The sequence below is a fragment of the Triturus cristatus genome, chromosome 1_2, assembly GCF_964204655.1.
Source record: "Triturus cristatus chromosome 1_2, aTriCri1.1, whole genome shotgun sequence".
In the NCBI taxonomy this organism is placed as follows: Eukaryota; Metazoa; Chordata; class Amphibia; order Caudata; family Salamandridae; genus Triturus; species Triturus cristatus.
This window is the reverse complement of record NC_140580.1, coordinates 867052335-867075845: the sequence shown is the minus strand read 5'-3', so window position 1 is coordinate 867075845 and position 23511 is coordinate 867052335.

Genomic DNA, 23511 nt, shown 5'->3' with positions numbered 1-23511 from the left:
AGAACCATGTCCTGCAAGCTTGAGTCAGGTGGATGCAGAGAATGGTGGCCTGGCCAACGTTGGATGCATGGGGATGGCACATGTCACAATACCCACACAGTCATGGACATCATGCACAATACACGGTCTAATCCCACACAAACAGCTTGCATCTTGTTACTCTACACATAGACACATAGCCACTATCACGGAAAACCATGCCAGACATGCCGGATGCACCGTGGCAACACACCAGCATTGACAGAGAAGAGGCACCTTGGAGGCATAGGGACACCTTTATTAGTCATGTATTTGGGATTGCAGAGGCAAGTCGGAGTACACATGAACGGGTCATGTGGAGTAACATGTGGGTCCAACACTGGCACTCCCCTTCTGCAGCCCAAATGCGTGATAGCCATGGAACTGGCACACAAGTGTCGGCTAACAGCTAAACACCCCCTGCTGCTCACGGAGAGACTGCCATACACCATTGATCCGCTGATGTGGAAGTCCCACACCATGTCAAGCCAATGCAAACCATATGTGTCCGAGGGCAGTGTTACACACATTGATGCCATCATCACATTCCACAATCCCATCACTGATGACTGTCAACAAGTCTGACCATCTATTCAGGTGTACCCATCTGCATGTCATGTGTACCATGGTGATGCAACATGTCTGCAGAGGAAACAAACATCGACAGGGGCAGTGTGCATACATCGTGAACTACTGCCACACCCAATACACCCCTGATGCATCCCTTACCCTAAGGAGACTTCCAAACTTGTCCGTGCGTGTAACGCTGAGTCAGCACACGATGACGTGTCCATGAGGAATAGCAGTGCCACAACAATGCAAGCAGCAGACGGCATGCGCAAGTACCTGGGGAAGAGAGACACACAAGAAGTCAGCCACAAAAAGCACAGCCACTTGCATGTGCATGTACTCGACACATGGATGGATGACAACATGCTATGTCACAATTATGACTGGGGAAATACACTCATCACTGGCATCATCACTCGAGTGACACATCCACACACACCTCTGACTCACGTGCCATACATGCAGATGGAGACACACATCGCAACACAAGCCACACGGGGACCAATGCGTGCACACTCAGACACTGGTACTCACCACTAAGCAAAGAAGTCGTGTATGAGCCGAGTCCGGATGTCCTCTTGCGGCTCCACATCCTCCACATCACTAGCCCCATTGCCAAGCCCTTCGTCCTCCACGGGTGGATGGTCCTGGTCATCTTGATTAGGGGTGGGCGGAATTTGCGTAATTGCGTTACGCAAATCTCCGCGAAACGGTAAAAAATCTCCGCGAACACGCAGAAATTCCGCGAACACGCGGAATTGCTTGTTCGCGATGCTTTTTTCCTGTTCACAATTGCTGTTTGCGTGCTCGGGGAGAAATATCTCACAAACACGCATTTTGAGAACGCGAACAAGCAAAAATTTCGCGAAATCGCGGAAAGCAGACTTTAGAGCAATTTCGCGTTCTCCGCGGAACGTGAAATTACGCAAATTACGCAAATTCCGCGAGCGGAACGGAATTTACCGCCCAGGCCTAATCTTGATCCAGGATGAGTGGCACAGCTTTCTGAACTGCCATATTGTGCAGCATGCAGCAGACCATGAAGATTTTGCAGACCTTCGCCGGGGCATATGGGAGGGCGCCGGCTGTCTTGTGGAGGCATCTGAATTGGCTCTTCAGGAGGCCAAACGTCCTCTCTATCACTCGCCTTGTCCGGCCATGGGCGGTGTTGTAGCGGAGCTGGGCCGGCGTGATGGGGTTGGGGAGAGGTGTGATCAGCCATGGCATGTTGGGATAGCCAGCGTCCCCTACATGGAAACCACATGGACATAAGTAGGACAGGAGAAGCGGTCGTGCTGGAAGTCTACGCAAAATACAGGACAGACAGACTGTACCCACCAACAACACATGCTCGTTCGTTGCGCAGCTGCGTCATCATTTCAGGCATCCTGCTACGCCTCATGATGTAGGCATCGTGTGCTGATCCTGGAAAACGAGCACAGACATGTGAAATCACCATGTTGGACAGACACACCACAAGGGCATTGATGGAGTGGTAGTGTTTGCGATTCCTGTACGCTACCTCCTGTGCCTGTGGTGGTACCAAAGCCACATGTGTCCCATCTATGGACCCAATGACCCCAGTCAACATTTCAGGGGTTGGGAAATGGATGAAGTCATCCAGGTGAATCAACATGGCCTCTAAGAAATCATGCAGCACACGGCAGAACATGCTCTGGGACATGCCACCAACATGAGCTATGGTATTTTGAAAGGTACCCGTGGCAAGAAAATGTAGGGCTGCCATTACCTTCAGCTTGGGTGTCAGTGCCGTAGGGTACCTGTGCAGCGGTTGCAGGTGTGGTGCCAGTCTCGCCGTCAACTCCAGAATCAACTGTTGTGGGAAGCGGTAGCACCGGATACAGTCATTCTCCCGCATGGCAGCCAAGTCCGGAATTGGTCGGGGAAGAGGCGGCGCTCTGCAGTAATTTGGAAGAGACAAGGAAGAGTGAGTGCCCCACAACAACAATTTATTTGTACTGAGCACATGTTAATCTGTCTATACACATATGCTACATACGGAGTCAGGTATGTGCCACATGCCCTGGATACGTATGGCTGCCAGGTGACACTCCTACCAAGACCCAGCTACACACGGAGATTGTGAACCTCCACATGCCATGGCATGGGATTAGCTGTGGCCCAGTGTAAGTGAACAGCCAGACGCAAGACAGGAGTGACATACATCCACACATCAGCAGAAGTAGGATGTCGATTTCAGAGACTGGTAGTGGAACACTAGAGCCACAGGTCACATGACATTACACTAGGACAGCCCACACACCTTGCCATTAAGGTGTACATGTGATGACTCATCACACATTCATAGAGGGGATGCAGACATGTCCTTGTTACGCTACTCCGTGTCCCATGCATACATACGCACCTCACATCCGATACCACATGTGGCATGGTGTGCGGAACAGTGTGCAATGTCAATCTACACACAGACACATGTTGGTTGCTGCAACAGCTGCAGCTTTTGAGGGAGCTCCAACATCAAGCTAATGCGAATCCCCCACACATACATGACAGAGTCACATCGTGCACCGTGGGTAGTGACATGTCAGGTGTGGTAACCCCTGTACCGGGCCTCAGGGGACACTTCCGTGTGTTGGTGTCCGTGCCATGCCAGTGACGCTCATCCCAAGTGTGCAGTACGACATGCACACATGTCAAAGGAGTCAAGGGCACGCCTGGCACACATTGCACCTTCACACATTACATGTGTACACATCTCATCATACATCTGGTGCCTTCTTGACTCAGGAGTAATGTGCCACATCACAGCCTTTCACACCTGTGCCCCACACATGTAGTACTGGCCAGACAATGCCTTGATGTCCATCCATGGACAAGTATGTCAGCCCTATTCCTTCCTGTGTGCTGCCTGTCACCACTGTGATGTGTGAAAACCACCGTACTTTTGCTAAGAGGGCCTGTGTACGTTCCCGTATCACTATGGGAGTGCTGCCGTATGTGTACCCATAGTGATGGTGAGCGTACAGGCATGTGTACGGGCCGTACCACTATGAGTACGCATACGCAAGAACACCCATAGTGGTACGGCCCGTACACACGCCTGTACGTTCACTATCATTATGGGTGCCCTCGCGTATGCGTACTCGTAGTGGTACGGCCCGTACACATGCCTGTACGTTCACTATCACTATGGGTGCCCTCGCGTATGCGTACTCGTAGTGGTACGGCCCGTACACACGCCTGTACGTTCACTATCACTATGGGTGCCCTCGCGTATGCGTACTCGTAGTGGTACGGCCCGTACACACGCCTGTACGTTCACTATCACTATGGGTGCCCTCGCGTATGCGTACTCGTAGTGGTATGGCCCGTACACACGCCTGTACGTTCACTATCACTATGGGTGTTCTCGCGTATGCGTACTCGTAGTGATAGTGAGCGTACAGGCGTGTGTACGGGCCGTACCACTACGAGTACGCATACGCGAGGACACCCATGGTGATAGTGAACGTACAGGCGTGTGTACGGGCCGTACCACTGCGAGTACGCATACGCGAGGGCACCCATAGTGATAGTGAACGTACAGGCGTGTGTACGGGCCGTACCACTATGAGTACGCATACGCGAGGACACCCATAGTGATAGTGAACGTACAGGCGTGTGTACGGGCCGTACCACTATGGGTGTTCTTGCGTATGCGTACTCATAGTGGTACGGCCCGTACACACGCCTGTACGGGCCGTTGCTATGCATTTGGGGTGCCCTAGGGCCCCGGAACGCACCGTACCTGTGTGTGAAGCTCAAAATTACATAGGGGACACATGAGGGACAAGTATTAAGGCCTACATGCATGCTGGTTGTCATGGAGACCAAGTTTAAAGTTTGAATTTGTTCTGGAAGGTGCACAGCAGAAGTCAGTTGGAATGAATCTACTTTGTTGCAATGTGTTTGTGGGGTTGACATCATGCTGAAGAAAAAAACACAATAAGAACCCACTGACTGTGCTAGGTTTGAAGGGATTGGAGGAAACATAGGATGCAAATGTGAGTGACCAATCACTCTGTACTCCTGTGCATGAAACAGGCCAGCAAGGCAGATATAAGGCAGCCAGGTCCCATGAGGGAGCACTTGCCTGCACATCTTTGTATTCCACGACCCAGCTGCTGCTACTGATTCCCTGCAACCATGTCAAGGTCTGTGGAGAGGTCACAGCCCTTCACCCTGGAGGAGAACATGGCTTTGCTGGATGTGATCCTCCCACAGTACCCCATGCTGTATGGGCGTTCAGGGTATCAGGTGAGTGCAGAGTCCACTGGCACAGACTGTGTCCCTTTTTTGTGACTGTGACTTCTGGCATTGTGTCCAGGTGTCTCACACATGCTATGTACTGTAGGGGGGGTTCCAGGGGGGGGAATGCCTGATGTCTCCCAGCCAGAGCATGCAGTGGTGCATGTCTGCCGTCCTCACTTGCATCGTGTTTACTGTGACAATCACTGCATGGTGCATGCCACATTCTGCCTGTCTTATCCTCCTGGGAATGTTGCCTCTACAGTCCTCATGTGATTATGTGGTCAGCCCAGTGTGACAGGTGACTGTACCCACAGATGTGTGTTAGTTCTGTGTACCTGTGCTGAGAGTGTCCACCTGATGTGTTCGTACCCTGGACATCGGTGTGTGTGTAAGTCCCCTGTCATGTGGGTGGGTGCATATGTGGAGTGTAGCACCCCAGCTGCATGAGGGATGGATATACCCTGGCCATGTGATGTGAGCAGGGAACAGTGCTGTGTGTCTGACGTGCAGAGCCAGCCCCACACCTGTGAGCCCCCCCCAGTCTAGTGGCACATGTGCAGAGTGAGGTTTGTCGCTGCATTTGGCAATGGCAGGTGAATGTCCTGTGCCTGTGTGTGTCTGTGTACTCTGCTGCCATAGCGTCAGTGGCCTGTGGCATGTGACTGCTTAGAGGTGCTGCACATTATCCTGGTGTAGCTTGTGATGCACAGTGTGAGCCTGGATCATTGATTGTGTCGTTGCCCTCATTCCACCTGTGTCCTTTCAATGGCACGTACTGCTTTTGCCCTTCTCCAGAGGATCATGTCCCTATGACAAAGGTGCAATGCGTTGGATGCATACTATGCCTTGTTGTAAACAGCAAATGTGTTCTAATATGTGTCTCTGTGACATGTGCCAGGTGTATTGATGTAGTGTCACTTGTTCATCCTCACAGGTAGGCGCCTCTGCCAAGGAGCAGATATGGCTGACCGCCGTCAGCGCCGTGAGGAGTGCGGATGGTCGGAAGCGGCGCCTGTCCCAGGTGAGGAAACGCTGGCAGGATATCTGGTGCTGGACGTGGAGGATCGCACGGGTCCTGCTGGGGGATTCACCTGAGAGCCATAAGAACCGCGGGCGCCGCCGACTGAGCCACATCCACAAGCGTGTGCTGCCGGTGGTCTTTCCAGACTTGGAGAGGCGCTTACAGAAGATGCAGCAGCAGGAAGGGGGTAGGTACATGTGTGCTTGTTGTGTTTCACCAGCATTTGTAAGTGCACTGTTGCATGGATACACTGCCAGGGTTTAAAGGTGCTGTGCAGATCCAGTTACCCACTGTATAGCTGTGCTCTCCTGCCTCCCTTCCCCTCCTTGCAATGTGTTCCCTGGTCTGTGTGTAGTCACTCCTTCACAAGGTTATCTAGGCTGGCACTTTCTCCACGTGAACTATGCCTGTAGCATCATGTGTGGGGGTGGTGTGTAACCGGTTTTGGGACCTTGCCTGTGCCCTGTCCAGTTCAGTACATGTGGGTTCCATGTCAGTTGGCACTGATGCAGAGTCCAGACATGGGAGTTAGTCTCACAAGTGTCATGCCTTACAGTGCGCATGTCCTATGTTGTGGCCTGTGACATGATGTGCATGAGTGTGCGATACGCATAGTGCAGGGATGGTGGCGTGTGTTGCAGTCATTCCCATTCAGGACCATGGAGCTGTGTTGCCACTACTGTCCCCTGGGGCATATTTTCCTAGGTGTCATGTGTGTCATCACAAGACGTGGACACTCTCAGTGTCTACAGCATAGGTTGTGCTCTGTGCCATTGTCCCCTGGCACCATGTATATTGACGTGAAATGTAGTACAAGTGTCCACTGTACAGCCTGACCTGATTTACCTTGTTCATAGTCACAGTGGCCAGTGCCTGTGTGTCTTGTTACAATCATCTGATGATGGCCATTTGTATATGATTATTTGGACAGGCGCACCTCGGGTATTTGGCGTCCGTCTTGCATTTATGCATCCCCTGTGTATTCCACCCAGACTAAGAGGTGTACGTGCCACCTGTGTCTCAACAGATTGTCTCATGTAGGGGGTGGTTGGTGCGGGGCAAGCCTACATGTCAAAACCTGAGATCTCCTTGCTAGTTCTGGCCAGTGTGTGATGTTTGGCTGGACATACACTCAAGGTGCAGTGAGCCAGTCATGTTGGGCATGTTTTCAGTATTATCTATGCAGCATGTGTCTCAAGCTCATGGAATTTGTCCCTCTTCATCCCTATTGTCGGCAACGCTGTGTGGTGCAGATGCAGTGCTGGATTGTCCCCAGGGCCTGGCTCCTCTGTCAAGCTCCATTTCATGTCATTTGCTATTGTGTCATGCTCTCCATGGATTTTCATTGGCATGGTGGGTCAACCAACTGTGTGTTGCATGCCCTACATCTGTACCTTGTTTTGTAGATGTTACTGATCTTACTTTCCAGGCTATGCACTGTAACCTACGTTGATTGGACTCATGTGACATATGTATACAGGTGTGTGATTAATTGCTGTCTCTTCACCTTGCCCACAGCATCGTCGGGGGACACGGAGGGAGACATGAGCACAGACGGAGCGGAGGGACCGAGCACCAGTGCCAGCGTTGACATCGTGGCTGGCACATTGAGTGGTACAGAGGCGGAGGAGAGTGAGGCCGAGGACCTGTCCACTGGCACCACCGAATATGAAGCCGACGGGTCCGAGGATGATCTCTCCGAGTGGGCGGAGGCTGCACCACCAGCTGACAGCGGCACAACATCGCACCCCGCCCCCTCCATTGCCATCAGCCGCCTCCCACTTGCTCGTGTCCCTTCCCAACGTCCACGGTCACCACATGTCTCCTTCCTGCCAGGCACCGCACCCCCTGCCCCTGTCTCCACTGCTGCCGCCAATGCCGAGTCTCTGGACATCCAGCAGCAGCTGCAGGTTGGTCAGGCTGCGATCCTTAATGTCCTCCATGGCCACAGCCAAGTGCTGCACAACATGGAGGCATACTTGGAGGGCATTTTTTCATCGCAGTGAGGAAATATGAATTTTTATGATCAATTGTGTCCCCTATCTAGACCCCAACGGCTCCATGTACGTGCTACAAGTACATGTATGTTCCCTCCACTTCAAGCTATGAAGACGCAAATACAATTGTGTCCAACGTTAATATGTCCTCTTTCAGATCTGCCATGAATGGGTCAGATATTCCGTTCCTAAGTATGCCTTGCCACCGTCTTTATATGGTATACTTTTCACGTTTTCCAGCTCTGGCAAGGTAGGCCCTGAATTCTGCCATCGAAGCTTTTCCTGCTTCTGCCTCTGAATGCTCCAGCCTGGACCTGCATCTGTATCCATGAACTTTGTCTTACTTCCTGCGCGGCTAACGGTGCCTAGCCTGGCCTGTTGCCTGCCAAAAGTGTATTCAGCCTTCAAGTTATCTGCTCCGCTCCTCGAGAAATGCATTCCTGTCTAGTAGCTTAGGTAAACATCCCTCCAGCTGCAGAGCAAAGGGCCCGGCCTTACTGTCTTCGAGCAAGTAATTCATGACTTTCGTTACCATGGTAGGCCCATGCCCCCTCGCATCTCATGTAGACACTTAGACGCTTGTACACGCACTAGCAGTCAGTATAGAATAGGCTCTGTCCGAAAGACCTTTCCTTCCAGATAATATAGTTCCTTAAACACAAGATATTAGATATGATTTGGGATTAGGTTGTCCTGACATCCCAGACTCCTGTCTCCTCATGTAGGGCTAAATGTCAAGTTCCCTTCACCCTCTAGTTGCACGTCAATCACACGTCATGCGGCTGCGCGCGCATCTCTGCCATGTATTTCTGCTGACTTTGCAGGATTCTCTTATGGATCCACCCACTTGTGTCATCATCATAAATGACGTTTCTAGTATACGCCTTTATGCACGCCTATTGTAACACCTTTTTTATTACGTATGTGTATTCTTATCTCTCTTCTCAGCTGTTACGCCTCCTGCATCTGTCTTTACTGTAATGCATTTTATATAAATATGACAACCTGTCAATAATGTATTGCTGATCCCTTCCTGAACCTTCGTGGTGACGAAACTCGATTGCCTGGTTCGAACCATCATTCCTTTGTAAGGAATAAATTCCCTTTTATAACCTCAAATACCACGGATTCTGCCTCTTATTTTTACTGAGTTATTCTTCTTGAATTTTACCGCATAAATGAAGTCTAGGTAATTTAAATTTACCACATAATTGGCGCCCGAACAGGGACACCTCTCACACCCCACGCGCCGGAGGTGCGTTGCAGACCCGGTCTCCTGCCACAGAAGGACGGACAATTACGCGTACCCGCAGGATTTCCTGTATCTCCCTCAGGCCAACGGGGGCGACTGAGGCTGCGATCAACACCCAGACGAGGCGGTGAGGAGTGCGGAGAATCCCGACCAGAGCCTAGCTGAGAGAGCAAGATCCGCGGTATACAGAGGCCCACCAGATTCCGAAGTTCCGAAGTATCTAAGTCACGAGTCGAGTCCAGTCCAGTTTGGTCTAGTCCAGTCCAGACTTCCGAGGCCTTCCGTTCCGTGCTTCCCGGTGAGTACCGTTGCTGGGGACGCATCTAGACGTGCACATTAGTTTGTGCCGGTCAAGACGGGTTTGGGTACACAGACCTGGTCTGCACTGTTTTAGCAGTGTATCTGTACTGTTTAGCAGTACATACAGTATATTTAGTATTATGCAGTTAACTAGTTTTATTCTAATTATTATTGTACGTTCTAAAATGTTTTGATATGTTTTAAATGTCGTGGTATGAGTGATTGTTCGATCTTCATTATTGTGTTTATTGTAATTATTGTGTTCAAGTCCGAGTAAGAATTAAGTAGCAAGGTTCAAGATGCCGTTATTTTCAAAATTAAGACAGATAAAAACTAGAAAAGGGATACTCGAGGAAGCTGTTCCCATTCCACCTAGGGACACTCCAGGGTACTTTATGTACCATAAACATGGCCTAGATGCCGTATTATATCTTGATCTATGGGTGGACTACACGAAGGATTTAGCAGAGAGTCAGAGATGGCCCGCTACTGGAACATGGGATGCAGATTGCATCATGAGAGTAGAAGAAGTATTATGGAAAAAGAAAGCCAGACAGTCACAGAAAGATGCCATTGAACTATGGCGTAAAGAATCGCATAGACGCACAGAGAAAGCGCTCAGAAAAGAAGAGAAAAGTAGGGAAGATTCAGAAAGAGTCCGAGAAAACATATTAATTGACGAAGGTATCCGAGTAAAAACAGAACAAGTAGACAGACAACGAAACACTCTTATGAATGGTATGTATCTTCTTCTGGCCGAGGGTTTGCCTAAGGCCACCCTGGAGGTACCAAAAGATCTGCCACCTCCATTACTCCCGATTAAAGTACATCCCAAGACCGCAAAGGACATTTTCCTTTCTTCCTATTTAGATGATGCAGCCCCCGAATATGCTAATGGTGCGCAGCAACGCACACCACCTGTTAACGACGCTCAACCCCAAGATCAGCTGCACCCACCTCCGCAGCAACAAACCCCTCCTCACGCTCTAAACATTCCATCTGTTTCTACAGTCCTTCCTGCACCCACACTCTCTACCCTACACCCAACAAATCCTTTTGGACTTGGCACCTCAGGAGGTGCGACAGGAGGTTTTTCCACGCCACCGCCAGCAACTAGATTGACTTATAGGGATTTAGCACACCAACGTACACCCCAAAGAGCTAATGACAATATATTAAATGAGCCTCTTACAGATTGTAGATATGATCCAGTGCCAGGTAAACACGACAGAATGTTGCTATCTTCAGTACGTTTACGACGAGTTGCAAACTATTTAATGACATTACCAGGAATGGTTGAACATCTAGACAAAATATATCGCTTTGTCCAAACAGGGCAAGGTCCTGAAAGTATTGGCGAGGCCATGGAATACCAGAAAGTAGATATGCAGAAATTATTGTTACGCTTTTTCATAAACTGTTTGATCAGAAACAGAGATAGGCCTGAGGTAGATTCAGAGGAAATGCAAGTACTTACCAGATGGGGTCAGAATATAGCAGACGGAAAACATGATAAACAGAAGTATATAGAAGTCATGTGCCGAAAGATCAGAAAAGAAGTAGAACGAATACATGAAAGAAGATTAGAAGCAGATAAAACTGAATCAGAGGAAGAGGAGGAGGAACAGTCAGAAATGAACACAGGACAATTAGAATTACCAGCTAGACAAACGATAGCTTATGTAGGAAAAGGAAGATCTTTTAATAAAACAATACGCCCGATACATCCAGAATGTAACAGAATTTTTCAAGGAGCTATCTCAAATCCAAGGACCCCTGAACACTTATTCCAGGCTACTGATAAATTACTCAGAGAACGAAGGGGGTACCATGTGCTCGATTCTATGGATGAACAAGAATTAGCCAGGTCAGCAGTACAATGGGCTGACAGCTCTGAAAAATACAGTGATGATGCGCTAGCACACACGTTTCTGAATCTCGCCCCAGATGAACAGCGTTTAGCTAGTATATACATGATACAACATCTCCTTATATTATATAAAGGCCAACACTCCGATCCTGGTCCCCTACCTGATATACTGATAGAACTACTAATGAATAAATGGAGAGGTCTAGGTACCGATCTAATTAAAGTAATTCTAGAATACCGACATAGATATAGTGCCTTTTTGTGTCCAGAACATGATCCAGCTCCTTCCATGGAGAGAAAAACATATTACATAGACAGACAGAATCCCTTACGCGAAGTACACCCAGTTAGAAATGATGATAATACGTTTAGACGCGTGTTTGTGTACACGCCCATAACTAAAATAGAACTATTGGAAATGAAAAAATTAGTGCCCAGCCATGACAAAGATCCAGCAGGTTTTCACCGTGAACTAAAGGACATGTTACTCATGGGTGATTATACCTATCCTGACATTATGAAAATATTGAAAGTATTATTGCCTGCCGGTATTTATGAGAAACTCAAAGAAAAAGAATGGGAAGTGGGAGACCAAAAGATTGATTGGACAGTATTAGAAAACGAAGAAAATGCCCGAACTGCAGGCGTAGGGCTTGGGGACAAAACAAAAGCATTGCCAGGATTATTAGTACAAGTATTGCCACGTTTATTAACTACGAAAAAGGAAGACTGGGGAGCAATCTCAGCCTGTAAACAGAAACCCGATGAAGACACTAGTGATTTCTATTCCCGATTTGAAAAATGTTTTGGTATTAATAGCGGCCTGAAAGCAAGTAGCGAGTCATATCCACATCTTTTTGTAACAAAATTAGTTGAGAATTCCCTGCCACAGGTTAAAAATAGAGTATTGAAAGTTGAGAGCACTTGGCAAGCTAACACTCCTTCACAAATGTTACAAATGTTACAGTATCACCAGAATAGAATTAGAGAAGAACAAGAACACGAACAAAGACGTATGAAAGACACGAAAATGAAAATGCTCGTCGCTCAGTCAGTTCCAGCTGACGGTCATAAAAAGGGTGCGACACAGTCCAGTAATTCAGCGGTTCCCGTTAAAGGGACATGCAACTATTGTAAACAGCCAGGTCATTATATAAACGATTGTGCAGTTCTGAAACATAATATCTCTACGGGCAAAACTAAGGAGAGACCACGTCCGCCTAGACAGGATCAGATCCAACAACAAGCACCTCAACATGTACAGCCTATGCCGGTTCCACAACAGACCGTAGTGGTACCACAGCCACAGCCTATTGCCGCAACACAAAACACGACACAACAGATGTACCAGTATGCACAAAATGACTATCCAGATTATCAGCGCTACACATGAAGTAGCCTAGAGAGGGAAGTTGGCTTACCCCTTATTGGGGTTCCTGTAGATCAAGAGGGTCCTTATGTACAGAGTCAAGTATTAGGGAAAGACAGAAGGTTCCTACTTGATACAGGGGCAAGCAGAACAACTATAAGTCACGACGAAGTCCCAGGGGCACCCCTCTCAGGCTCACAAAATATTCCCCTTGGTTTCTCAGGTAAACGTACTATTAACGAAGTATCGCAACCACTTGCATTTACAGTTGGTCCATTGACACGGACTACAGATCTATTGCTTACAAAATCATGCCCAGAAAACTTGTTAGGTATTAAAACATTGAAAGCTCTAGGAGCCATAATATGTTGTTCTCCGGACGGAGTACGACTATTTTTGCGTGACTTTAAAGGTCACTACGTGTCAAGAGACATGGATCACCGGTTACAGAATCTACCTGCACATTTATGGGCAAAAGGCCCCACTGATGTAGGTTGTATGCACATTACACCATATCGAGTCACACTCAAAGCAGGAGTGGTATTACCACGAATGCGACAATACAAGTTACCTCCAGATGCTGTAGTGGCTTTACTGCAAATCATTGACGAGCTCATTGCACAAGGAGTGGTTGTAGAAACCAACTCCAATGTATGTAATTCTCCGATCATTCCGATTCTTAAACGAACTGATCCAAAAACACCCCCAGTATATCGATTAGTTATTGATCTGCGCGAATTGAATAAATGCATTGTACCACAATATCCCGTGGTCCCAGATATCTCTTCATTACTGACAGCTATTGATTCAGAAGCAACGTTCTTTACTGTAATTGACCTCAAGAACGCCTTCTTTAGCGTCCCAATCGATCCGGAAAGCCAATATTTGTTCGGATTTAGTTTAAATGGACAAAGTTTTAAATTCGCACGCGCACCTCAAGGATTTACAGAAAGTCCTAGCATCTACAGCCAAGCACTGAAAAGACAACTTGACAGTATCCACATGCCAGTTAACACTGCACTGCTTCAGTATGTCGATGATCTGCTGATCACCGCCCGAAGCGAACCCGAATGTGAAAAAGCATCACTGACGGTTTTACATTTTCTGGCCGACAAGGGGCACAAGGTGTCCCCTTCGAAGCTGCAATTCTGTGCCCAGCAAGTTGTGTACCTAGGGCACTTGCTGTCCAAGGGGGGGAGACAGCTCACACCTGACCGCATCCAGTTAATTATAAACATGCCACCACCCAAGACACAAAAGGAGGTACGGGCCTTTATAGGCCTCACTTCGTACTGTAGGCAGTGGATTCCCCAATATGCATTTCTAGCAAAACCACTTATTCAGTTGACAACCCAGGAGGCAGCGATATCGACTGTCCTCCCTTGGACTCCAGAACATACACAAGCATTTGAAGACTTAAAGAAAGCTTTATGCCAAGCACCTGTTTTAGCGACACCATGTTACAGTAAGCCTTTTACACTCTTTGTTACGGAACGTGAAGGTACTGCTTTGTCAGTACTCACTCAGAAACAAGCAGGATCACACAAGCCATGTGCTTACTTTTCTAGCACATTAGATCCCGTAGCTCAAGCTCTTCCTGCGTGTCTGAAATCAGTTGCAGCAACAGCTCTAGCGATCAGACAAAGCGATTCCATAGTATTAGGACATCAATTGACAGTACAAGTACCACACGCAGTAGAGGTTCTCTTGAACCGGACACAAACACAACACTTGACTATAGCACGACTGACAGGTTACGAACTAACATTGTTTCAACCACACATAGAAATCAGACGTTGTAGTACATTAAATCCTGCCACACTTATGCCATTAAGTGGAACAGACCCACTGGCACATGATTGTATTGAAGTCATTACTATTACGACGAAACCCAGACAAGACTTGACAGATGTCCCATTACCAGACCCAGACCTGACACTTTATGTGGATGGTTCATGTATGAGAACAAGTACAGGAGAGTTAGTGGCCGCTTATGCAGTCACGACAGACACCGAAGTCATTGAAACAAATTGTATTGACGTATTATCAGCTCAAGCAGCAGAGCTTATTGCTCTGACACAAGCCTGTATTCAAGCCAAGAATAGAAAGGTTAACATATACACAGATTCACGTTATGCATTCGGAGTTGTACACGACTTCGGAGTCCTTTGGCGAGAGAGAGGTTATTTGACTTCTCACGGTGCCAACATTCAACACGGTCCCCTCATTCAAGCTCTGTTAGATGCAATACACCTACCTACTTCAATATCTATCATGAAGTGTAAGGCCCATACAAAAGTCACCGATATCATTTCCCAGGGTAACGACCTAGCAGACCGAACAGCTAAGCCCTTGATGTAATTGACATACAGACACATGCTACACCAGAGGAAATAAAGAAATGGACTGAATTAGGAGGGATCCAAACAGATCAGGGATGGATGACGAAGGGAAAATCTATATGGTTTCTCCCCGACTCAAAGGTTCAAGTTATCATTAATACAATACATAGTCCAGCACATCTAGGAGAAAAAGCTATGTTAGACAGTATTCAACACATTTGGTTCAACAAACACTTACGAGCTGCAGCCAAACAGAAAGTCCGAACTTGTATGATTTGTTGTCAGTTCAATCCAGGTAAAGGCGTACCTGTAGAGCAGGGTGGATTTCAACCTCCCGATCATCCTTTTGAAGTCCTCCAGATGGATTATATCCAGATGGAACGATGTCGAGGATTCAAATATGTCCTCGTAGTTGTATGCGCTCTTTCCCGTTGGACAGAGGCATATCCCGTCTCAGATTACACTGCCCCGACTACTGCCAAACAATTAGTTCGTGAATTCTTCCCACGGTATGGTTTGCCCCGTATCGTGTACTCAGATAATGGCCAGCCGTTCTCATCCGAGCTAATGAAACACATTTCACTCTTGTTAGGCTATCAATGGAAATTCCACTGTGTCCGACATCCCGAGGCAGCAGGTCTCGTGGAACGTCATAATCAGACCCTGAAAATACGACTTTCTAAAATCTGTAGAGAGAAAGGCGTCGACTGGATAGTAGCCTTACCAGTTGCACTCTTTTACATGAGGATGGTAGCACATTCTCGCACAGGGCTATCCCCGTACGAGGTGGTCTTCGGTAGGCCACCAAATATGTGGGGGACGCCTATACCTCGTAAAATCACTGATGTTGATTGTAATATGCTGACAGATTACCTTGCTTCCTTGATGTCTGCACTACAATCTTGCCGTTCACAGGTAGCTGCAGCCTTTCCCGACAACACCGAGGTGAAGCCCCATGAAGTGGTTCCTGGAGACCTTGTCTTCATAAGAAACTTCGACAGGAGGAGCCCGTTGGAGCCTCGCTGGCAAACACCAAAGCTGGTACTTCTAACCACGAGGACAGCAGTGAAGGTCGAGGGTCGCAAGGGTTGGTTACACTCGAGCCATATCAAGAAATTTCATGGACTACCATCTGATTTGAACTCTCAGCCCTGCCCCCTTCCAGAGACTGATTCAAAACTCCCCCTGGTTGAAAAGACCGAATCTCAAAACTATAAACTGAAAATAAGGTCTAGTAAGTCAGACAATTCGATTGTTTAAGTCCTCTCCAAGGTGAATCGGTTGAATTAAGTCTCTGACATGTATCCTCTAGACCGAATTAGAGAGAGAAATAGACAGAAACAGCTCAAGAAACATGCATACTGTAAATCACTTCATAGTCACTGTATAGTGACATTGTTGATTATGTTTTTTCTAAGTCTTTTTATTATTGCTGCAAGTATACTGTTGCACATGTACTATCCTATTTTCAAGCGTGCTCATTCTGCTTACAATGTTACTGCCGAACATTCTTTTAGTGAACTACCTCCACATGAGTTGTCCTATAGATTTGCGCTGCGCAACAACACATTCATTAGTATGTTACATCATTCCCATCAGACCAGCAATGCTACAAATTGTTGGATATGTGGCCGACTTCCTCCCTATCAGAAATATAAAGGAGTTCTGCCTCTCTTTCCGTACCCGTTCACACACAATGGTTCCTGTGGAGCATGGTTTAGTTTGATTAACTCTTTAGATTCAAAAACTGTAGTTTACCAGAGCAACTGGGTATGGGGAAACCTGAACTTAGTTTTGCTTAAAGCCTGTTATCCTAACAAGGAGGGACTTCCCAAAAGAACAGGAACTGATCTAGAAAATGAAGTATATGGATTAGGTAATTTTACACTTAACCTCATGATTCTGAATATTGAATCTGAAGCTGCACTAGTCTTGCCTGCTATGTCAGTATTACCAGTCAAAGGTGAATTCTGTGTAAGAAAGAATGGTTCAGTACACCTGGGTCATAGTAAATGTACTACTGTGATCGAATTCCGTGATAAAGGCAAGTCTACATTTAGAGCTTCCCGTCATTCCTACTTCATATGTGGTCATACCGCATATATACGCCTACCTCTAGATTGGGATGGTACCTGTTACATTGCATTCCTTCTGCCACCTGTTTTTCTAGCCCCTCCTGATTATCATAGAAATACCAATCTAGTACACCATAGACCCCAGAGAGATATCCCGATTGTTGACTACACTGAAACAGCATGGGAACAATATACAGACTTCAATAAAGGTCTCTTTCCTTACATAGGTGTGGTCTCAAATAGTAAACTGATACGTAGATTAACCAGAACCCTTGAAGCAGTAGTGAATGAAACTACTTCCGCCCTAGGCAACTTAACAGAGGAGCAGTCTGCGATGCGGATTGTTGTTCTCCAAAATCGTCTTGTCCTTGACGTCATCCTAGCCGATAGGGGCGGAGCCTGTAGGGTCATCGGATCAAGTTGCTGTGTTTTCATCCCAGAAAACGCGCCATCCGTATATAAAGCCATAACTCGTCTTCATAAGATTGCAAACCAGATACATCAGAATCCAGGCACCTGGACATGGTTCGGTTGGTTCTGGAGCGTGTTGTCAGCCTGGGGATGGAAAGTCCTATCCTTCCTAGGTATTGGCCTTCTCATAGTATTCAGTTGTTGCCTGTGTCTACAATGTGGACCAGCGATTTGCGGCCTGTGTGCCACATCGTGTATTCCACGTTCAAGTTTTCATTCAAAATCCCGTAAGAAGAAAGAAGAGCAAATGATGTTACATGAACAGATTGATGGATTCCTGAAGATCGATATTTCATGAAGGGTCCGTAGGGGACAAGGAGAGAATGAGGAAATATGAATTTTTATGATCAATTGTGTCCCCTATCTAGACCCCAACGGCTCCATGTACGTGCTACAAGTACATGTATGTTCCCTCCACTTCAAGCTATGAAGACGCAAATACAATTGTGTCCAACGTTAATATGTCCTCTTTCAGATCTGCCATGAATGGGTCAGATATTCCGTTCCTAAGTATGCCTTGCCACCGTCTTTATATGGTATACTTTTCACGTTTTCCAGCTCTGGCAAGGTAGGCCCTGAATTCTGCCATCGAAGCTTTTCCTGCTTCTGCCTCTGAATGCTCCAGCCTGGACCTGCATCTGTATCCATGAACTTTGTCTTACTTCCTGCGCGGCTAACGGTGCCTAGCCTGGCCTGTTGCCTGCCAAAAGTGTATTCAGCCTTCAAGTTATCTGCTCCGCTCCTCGAGAAATGCATTCCTGTCTAGTAGCTTAGGTAAACATCCCTCCAGCTGCAGAGCAAAGGGCCCGGCCTTACTGTCTTCGAGCAAGTAATTCATGACTTTCGTTACCATGGTAGGCCCATGCCCCCTCGCATCTCATGTAGACACTTAGACGCTTGTACACGCACTAGCAGTCAGTATAGAATAGGCTCTGTCCGAAAGACCTTTCCTTCCAGATAATATAGTTCCTTAAACACAAGATATTAGATATGATTTGGGATTAGGTTGTCCTGACATCCCAGACTCCTGTCTCCTCATGTAGGGCTAAATGTCAAGTTCCCTTCACCCTCTAGTTGCACGTCAATCACACGTCATGCGGCTGCGCGCGCATCTCTGCCATGTATTTCTGCTGACTTTGCAGGATTCTCTTATGGATCCACCCACTTGTGTCATCATCATAAATGACGTTTCTAGTATACGCCTTTATGCACGCCTATTGTAACACCTTTTTTATTACGTATGTGTATTCTTATCTCTCTTCTCAGCTGTTACGCCTCCTGCATCTGTCTTTACTGTAATGCATTTTATATAAATATGACAACCTGTCAATAATGTATTGCTGATCCCTTCCTGAACCTTCGTGGTGACGGAACTCGATTGCCTGGTTCGAACCATCATTCCTTTGTAAGGAATAAATTCCCTTTTATAACCTCAAATACCACGGATTCTGCCTCTTATTTTTACTGAGTTATTCTTCTTGAATTTTACCGCATAAATTAAGTCTAGGTAATTTAAATTTACCACAGCAGGCTGACCAACGGCAGTTGCTGAGGTCCATCGACTCGACACTGACTGCAGCAGTGGGTCTCCTGCAGCGCTACGTCCCACCCCCTACCCCTGCCCCATCCACACTTCCCACTCCCATGCCTGTCCCACGTACACCCAGACGTACGCATGCACACACCACAACAGACACAGGCACCACACCAGCAGGGAAGGTCATAAGCACACCTCCTGGCACGCACACACAGGAAGAAGTAGGCACACCCACTGGGTCGGGGGGCAAACGTAAGACACGCAGCCAGAGTGGGAGTCCGCATTCCACCCAATCCACTCCCTCCAAATCCCCTCCCCTCAGCTCTCCTGGCCACATATCACACAAAGACTCCTTCATGGCCGCTCTGTCCCTGAGCCCCACAGTGACACCACCCCGCAAGCGGTCAAGGGAGTCCCCGGTCAGGGTGGTTGATTCCCCCCCCTGTCTACACCCTCCCCCAGTGGCGCTGCGACCCATCCCTCTGACCCCCCTCCTCTTTGGGGCCTGTGGTTCCTTCGGGTGCAGGGGATTCCCTGGAGGACCTTGCTAAGGTGTGCAGTGAGATCCTGGCCTCCGCTTTTGGCCCTGCCCCACCCCCTGTGGTTGAGTCCTCCATCCCTGCACCCACGACGCCTACCCTTCGCCCTCCTGTCCCTGCGGTGCCTGGTTCTTGCCCCCCAATTGATGCCCTCACCCCTGTGGAAGACGACGGAATCTAACTGTGCAGGCAAGCTAGGGGACACGCATCCCACTGTGTCCCCCATCCAGCTGTGACTTCTGGACTGCCCTATGGGCTTTGTAAATATTGAACTTCCTACAAACAAGACGTTTTTGGTTCATGCTGAATAAAGCAATTTATTTTTTTCCTCTTGGAACACTACTGCTTTGCTGGTATTGCTGTTGGTGGGGCTGCTACATGGTTTTGGGTGGTGTTCATGTGTTGGGTGTGTGGGAACTGTAGTAGTGTGCTGGTCATAGGGGGGACCCTGGGATCTGTGTGCCATCACACGGTGTTAGCTAGGTTTCTCTGTTCATGTAAGCAGTTGCTGCATGGTGAAATTGTCCAAAGGTGTCTTCCTTGCTCTGTGTACCCTGACATCTTCCCTGCAGGGTGTTCCCAATATTTAGCGCTGAGCTGTGTGTACATTAGCTGGGTGTGTGACGGACTCCTTCTACTTTGCACATGCATGCTGAGCAATGTCTCCACCTGCATCATTCGTGGCATCCTTGGTAGTGATTGTACTTGTGTATGTGGACTATTGACATGACTTCATGTGGACATGTTTTCTTTTCAGCGCTATGCATGCGTATACTCCCAGCCTCGCACACATGTGGTACATGTACTGCAGGGTCTTTGTGCACCTGACTGAAATTTGTGGGCATGGTATCTGTGGCTACTCCACCCTATGCGTTACATGGGCACTGCTGGGAGTGAAAGGCACCCACCCCTCCTGCGTCTGGGCACTGCTGGGAGGACTCTGCACACACCCCTCCTGTCTCTGGGCACTGCTGGGAGGACTCTGCACCCACCCCTCTTGTCTCTGGGCACTGCTGGGAGGACTCTGCACCCACCCCTCCTGCGTCTGGGCACTGCTGGGAGTGATAGGCACCCACCCCTCCTGTGTCTGGGCACTGCTGGGAGGACTCTGCACCCACCCCTCCTGCGTCTGGGCACTGCTGGGAGTGATAGGCACCCACCCCTCCTGCGTCTGGGCACTGCTGGGGGGACTCTACACCCACCCCTCCTGTCTCTGGGCACTGCTGGGAGGACTCTGCACACACCCCTCCTGTGTCTGGGCACTGCTGGGAGTGATAGGCACCCACCCCTCCTCTGTCTGGGCACTGCTGGGAGTGATAGGCACACACCCCTCCTATTTAACAATATGTACGCTTAGAACATACACGTGTGTGGGTTCGCTCCATGGGGGTATGGTTCGTACTTACACTGTTGGGGTGGGAGTACGCTCCATATGTACGCGGGTGGGGTACGGGTCGTACATACACTGTTGGGGTGGGAGTACGCTCCATACGTACGCAGGTGGGGTACGGGTCGTACTTACACTGTTGGGGTGGTGGTACGGTACGTACATACACTGTTGGGGTTGGGGTACGCTCCATGCATACGAGGTGGGGGTACGGGTCGTACTTACACTGTTGGGGTTGGGGTACGCTCCATGCATACGAGGTGGGGGTACGGGTCGTACTTACACTGTTGGGGTGGGGGTAGGCTCCATACGTCCACGGGTGAGGGTACGGGTCGTACTTACACTGTTGGGATGGGGGTACGCTCCATACGTACGCGGGTGAGGGTATGGGTCGTACTTACACTGTTGGGGTGGGGGTACGCTCCATGCGTACGCGGGTGAGGGCACGGGTCGTATTTACACTGTTGGGGTGGGGGGTACGCTCCATACGTACGCGGGTGAGGGTACGGGTCGTACATACACGGTTGGGGTGGGGGGTACACTCCATGCATACGCGGGTGGGGGTACGGTCCGTACGTACCCGTGCCCACGCTATGGAATGCTTGTGTGGGCCGTCCCCAGGCCTTTGCCACGTGGGTACAGCCGTCCCGCCATTGTTGGGGTGATGTAGGTGTGGGCGTGGTACGACTCGTACCCACGCTCTTAAGGCGTGGGTACGGGACGTACCTGTATAGTTGTGTTGCCGGTTCGCGTCGTCAGGCACTTCCGTTGTGGCGGATGCTGGCTTTGCTGGACACGCCCCCACCCCCTCGTAGTGACCAGGGCCTGGGGGTCAGGTATGTCCAGGGCATGTGTGCTGTGTGACTTTGGTGGTGGTTTTGTGGCCTGCCCTTGGTCCTGCCCCCCCTTTCTCCCCTCCCTTAGTTGTTCTGACCTTCTGCGGCGTCTGCGTCCGAACCTGTAGAGGAGGTCGACTGCTATGAGGGCCGGGATGACACGTGGGTTCGGGTCCATGTCTGTCCGTCGCGTACAGGTCCTCCTTGTTCGCGTCATCCTGATTTCCCGGCAGTTTTTGGCAGCCGGAAAATATTGTCCGTGCGGGATGACGTCGGTGCGAATCGTAATTCCTGGTTCGTGAATGGCAGGCTGCGTGCGTCCCGACGTCACGTCGGCGCTTTCCCGGATCGCATTTGTATGTTTATTTTGGTCGGTCGGGGTTTTGTACGAATCGTATGGAAATGGTGTTTCCGTGCGATTCGTAATTCCATGTTTGTATATTGTTACGACCGGGTACGCGTCGGACGGAGAATATGCTCCGTCCGACGATTTGTACCCGGTTTTTACAGGTTCGTGATCGGCGCCTAAGTTTACAAATTAAACCCATCTTCCAATATGTTAACTGGAACCTAAAAATGTGATCAATGGTTGAAGTGCCAGAGTGAAAACCCGCCTGGAAGGGACATAATACCTCATTGTTGTCTAGCCATTACTGAAGCCGGAAAAGAATAACTTGATGAATAATTTCTGGGTGATGTCAATTAGGCTGATAGTCCTATAATTTGCAGGGTCCAAAGGAGAACCTTTTTTATGCACAGGAACAATTTCAGCTCCAGCCCATGTGTGATGAAACAGTAGGCCCTTCAGAAAGGTGTTAAACACCAAAGTAAGATTAGGGCCCCAGATTTTAATTTCTGTCAAAAATAGATCTGCCAAAATGTTATCAATACCCAGGGCTTTATGGGGAATTGCCTTCCTAATGGCTTGCTTCACTTCTTCACAGGTAACTGGGGGAACACCTCAGTGCTGATAGAAACAATCCTGATAGAAACAATCAGGTCAAGATAAGGGTCCCTTGGGTTCTCTGGAAGGGATGTGCTACCTTGTTGGAGTGAGTATAGGTCAGCAAAGTTGAAAATCCATACCTCTGCTGCTATGTTGTTCTCTAGCTTGGCAACCCCTTTGGCATTTCCCTTTGCAACAATATCCCTAAAGGTGGCATTTTATTTTCTCTAGTTGCTGCCAGAAACACCTTCCAATTCTCACAATCCCAATCTCTTTTAGCTTGTTTGATAGTTTTGCTATATCCAGATCTACTTATTTGGATCTTATCAAGGCCTTTTTAGCCCGACAACATTGCTTGTTATACTATGGGGGAACATCCTTTTTTTACCCTGGCTCCCCAGTTCTATGTAGAAGATGTTTTTAAGATCCTCAAATAGTTTAAGATGTATGTCTCCAATAGTTTTAAGGCAAGTTACCTGATCTAAAGGTCAGCATAGGCTCCAAAATTCTTTTAAACGAGGGTGTAAACACACCTCATGGTTTCTTCTGATCGACTCACCTGATATCATTGGGTTCTTCTCCTATTATGGGATGGTTGACATCTGACATCCAAGGGTTTAGTCCTGGTTAATCCAAAAATGAGTTCCAATGGGTTATGGTCGCTTTCTATTCTATTGATGATGCTGATGATGCTGATGCCCAAGACATG